At 31.9% G+C, this 4,300-nt stretch overlaps 1 non-coding gene across 1 annotated transcript; it reads right to left on the reverse strand.

Moving 5' to 3' along the window:
* Positions 1-499: 499 nt before the first annotated feature.
* Positions 500-615, reverse strand: LOC118148634 (U5 spliceosomal RNA). The gene has a single exon (XR_004735556.1). It is a non-coding gene; the product is annotated as a U5 spliceosomal RNA (small nuclear RNA).
* Positions 616-4,300: the final 3,685 nt, after the last annotated feature.

Genomic DNA, 4,300 nt, shown 5'->3' on the forward strand with positions numbered 1-4,300 from the left:
TTTTCCTTTGGATAAATAACCAGTAGTGACATCACTAGTTCGAATGGGGTAGTTCTATTTTTAGCTCTTTGAGACATGTCCATACTATTTTTCATAAATGTTGTACTAATTTACATTCCTACCAACAATGTATAAGTATTTCCTTTTCTATGCATCTTGCAAATGTATGTTTTTAGACTTCTTAGTAATAGTCATTTTGACTAATGTGATATGGTATCTCACGGTGATTGTAATTTTCATTTCTTCAACAATTAGTGATGTTGAGCACTTTTTCGTAGGTTGCCCACTTTATATGTGCTTCTGAGAAATGTTTGTTCATGTTTTTGCCCACATTTTGATGGGGTTATTTGTGTTGTTTTGTTTTGTTTTTCTTGTTGTTTGAGTTCCTTATAGATTCTGGATATTAGTACTTTGTCAAGTACATAGTTGCTAATATTTTCTCCCATTATGCAAGTTGTCTGTTTACTCTTCTTGATTATTTCTGCTTCTTTTTTTAAATAGCTCTGCAAAAGCTGGGCTTCAAAAAATTGGATTAAGATTCAGTATTGTTCCCCTCCATGGAAATCTTTAGTAAAAGGTGAAAGATTTATATGATTTGAAGAGAAACCAGAGTATTTCTTGTTGACTATTTCTTTTGCTATTCAGAAGCTTTTAATCCCATTTGTCTTTTTTAATTTTTGTTGCATTTGCGTTTGAGGTTTTAGTCATAAATTTCTTGCTTAGGCCAATGACCTAAAGAGTCTTTCCTAAGTTTTCTTCCAGGACTTTTATATTTTCAGGTCTACATTTAAGCTTTTGATCTATCTTGGCTAATTTTTTATACAGTGAGAGATATGGGTGCAGTTTTATTCTTCTGCATTTAATTATCTAATTTTCTCAGGATCATTTATTGAATAGAGTATACTTTCTCCAGTGTATACTTTTTTCAACTTCGTTGAATATCAGTTGGTTATAATCATATGGCTTTATTTCTGATTCTGTATTCTGTTCCATTGATTTATGTGTCTATTTTTATACCAGTACTATGCTGTTTGGTTACTATCTTCTCATAGTATAATTTGAAGTCAAGTAATATGATGTCTCCTGCTTTGTTCTTTATGCTTGGAATTGCTCTATTTGAGCTCTGTGGCTTGTCTCTTCATTTAGGTGATTGCCACCTTTGCTGTGCAGAAGCTTTTTAACTCGATGTCATCCCATTTGTCCATTTTTGCTTTGGTCGTCTGTGCTTGTGGGGTATTATTCACGAAATGTTTGCCCATATCAATGTCCTGAAGAGCTCCTTCAAAGTTTTTTTTGTAGTAGTTTTATAGTTTGAGGTCTTAGATTTAAGCCTTGAATCCATTTAGGGCAAAAGATAGGAGTTAAATCTCATTTTTCTGTAGATGAATATCTAGTTTTTCCAGCACCATTTATTGAAGAGAGTGTCTTTTCCCCAGTGTTGTCACTCAGTACATTTGTCAAAATGAGTTCACTGTAGGTGTGTGTATTTGTTTCTGCATTTCCTATTCTGTTCCATTGGTCTATGTGTCTGTTTTTATACCAGTACCATGGTATTTTGTTACTATAACACTGTAGTATAATTTGAAGTCAGATATTGTTATTACCCCAGGGTTTATTTTCCTCTTTTTAATCAGGATATCTTGAGATATATTGGGTAGTATGTGGTTATATATAAATTTGGGGATTTTTTTTTCTATTTCTGAGAATGCCATTGGTATTTTGATAGGGATGGAAGTGAGTCTGTAAATGCTTTGAGTAGTATAAGCGTTTTAGCAATAATGATTCTTTCTATCCATTAACATGGAAAATCTTTTTATTTTTTGGTGGTTTCTTCAATTATTTTCATCAGTGTTTTATAGTTTTCATTGTAAAGATCTTCTACTTCTTTAGTTAACTTAATTCCAGATATGTAATTTCAATTGTGGCTATTGCAAATGGGACGTTATTTTATTTCCTTTTCAGATTATTCACTGTTGGCATATAGAAATGTAATTGATTTTCACATGTTGATTTTGTATCCTACAACTTTCCTGAATTGATTAGTTTTAATTTTTTTTTTTTTCTGGAGTCTTCAGGTTTCCAAGTAAGATCATATCATCTGCAACCAGTATACTTTAACTTCTTCTGTTTGAATAGAATTGCCCTTTATTTCTTTCTCTGATCTAATTGCTCTAATTGGGACTCCCAGTACCATATTTAATAACCATGGTGAAAATGGGCATCCTTGTCATGTTCCAGATCTTAGAGGAAAGGATTTCAATTTTTCCCCATTTAGTATGATACTGAGGGTCTGTCATACATGTCTTTTATTATGCTAAGGAGTGTTCTTTCTATTCCTAGTTTTTTCAGTGCTTTTATTTTAAAAAAATGTTGGACTTTATCAATGGTTTTTCAGCATCAAATAAAATGATCATATAGATTTTGTCCTTCATTCTTCTGGTATGATATATCACATTGATTGATTGATTGATGTAGCACCATCCTTGCAAACCCTGGGGCATATCGCACTTGTTCATGATGAATAATGTTTTAAATGTATTGTTGAACTTTGTCAGTATTTTGCTGAGAAGTTTTGCATCAATATTTATTAGAGATATTGACTTGCACTTTCCTATTTTAGATGTGTCTTTGGTTTTGGTATTAGGATAATATTGCTCTTGCAGAAGGAGTTTGAAAGTATTCTGGTTTCCTCTGTTTTGGGGAACAGTTTGATTAGCATGGTATTAATTCTTTAAATGTTTGGAAGAATTCAGCAGTGAAGCCATCGTGTTCCAGGATTTTCTGTATTGAAAGATTTTTTTATTATGACTTTGATCTCATTGTTTGTGACTTTGACTTCATTGCTTGTTATTGGTGTGTTCAGGTTTTGGATTTCTTTATGTTTCAATCTTGTGTCTGGTAATGTATGCATTTCTTATAGTTTTTCCAATTTATTGGCACATAGATACTTATAGTAGCCACTAAGGATCTTTTGAGTTTCTGCAGTATCAGTTGTACTGTCTCCTTTTTCATCTCTGCTTTTATTTAGTTGGGTCTTCTCTTTTTTTTTCTTAGTCTGACTAGAGGTTTATCAATTATGTTTATTTTTACAAAAAAATAAATTTTTGTTTTATTGATCGTTTGTGTTGTTTTCTTCATTTCAAATTCATTTATTTTTGCCCTGATCTTTATTATTTTTCTTTTACTGATTTTGGTAGTAAATTAGTAATTTTTACTCTTGCTTTTCTAGTTCTTTAAGCTACATCCTTGGGTTATTTGTTTGAAGTTTTTCCTCTTTTTTTGGTGTAGGCCCTTATAGCTAAAAACCCTCATAGCACTGCTTATGCTGAATCCCATAAGTTTTGGCACATTGTTTTTCCATGATTATTTGTTTCAAGAAAATTTTCAGGTTTTTTTTTTGTTAATTTCTTTATTGACCTATTGGTCATTCAGAAGCATATTGTTTAATTTCCATGTGTTTGTATACCTTCCAAAATTCCTGCTTGTTTTATTTTTGTTTTTATTCCATTGTGGTGAGAGAAAGAGCTTGATATTATTTCAGTTTTTTTTGAGTGATTTAAGACCTGTTTTTTGCCTGACATATGGTCTGTCCTTGAGAATGATCCATGTATTGAGGAGAAGAATGTGTATTCTGCAGCCATTGGATGAAATATTCTGTAAATATCTATTAGGTCCATCTGTTCTACAGTGTTGATAAAGTCTAATGTTTCTTTGTTGATTTTCTGCCTGGACAGCTCTGTCTAATGCTGAAAGTAGGGTGCTGCTATCTCCAGCTATTATCATATTGAGGTCTATCATTCTCTTTACTTATAATATTTGCTTAATATATCTGAGTGCTCCGCTGTTGGGTGCCTATATATTTATAATCATTATATCCTGTTGCTGGATTGACCCCTTTAAGAAGATAGAATGACCTTTTTAGTTTCTGCTTACAGTTTTTGTCTTGTAATCTATTCTGTCTGATATATAGCTACTCCTGCTCTGTTTTTAGGTTCTGCTGGCATAGAATAACTTTTTCCATCCCTTTATTTTAAGTCTATGTTTATCTTCATAGGTGCACTGTGTTTCTTGTAGGCAACAGATCACTGCATTATTTTTTAATCCATTCAGCATTTCCTATTTTTTGATCGGAAAGTTCAGTCCATTTATAGTCAATATTATTATTAATAAGTGGAGACTTGCTCTTGCCATTTTGTTATTTGTTTTTTGGGTATTTTGTACCCTTCCTTTTTTCCTTTCTGTCTTCTGTTGGTATAATTGAATTTTATGCTTTTCATTTTTCATGTTACCTTGTGTGTTT

This window comes from Callithrix jacchus, chromosome 16, assembly GCF_049354715.1.
Source record: "Callithrix jacchus isolate 240 chromosome 16, calJac240_pri, whole genome shotgun sequence".
Classification (NCBI taxonomy): Eukaryota; Metazoa; Chordata; class Mammalia; order Primates; family Cebidae; genus Callithrix; species Callithrix jacchus.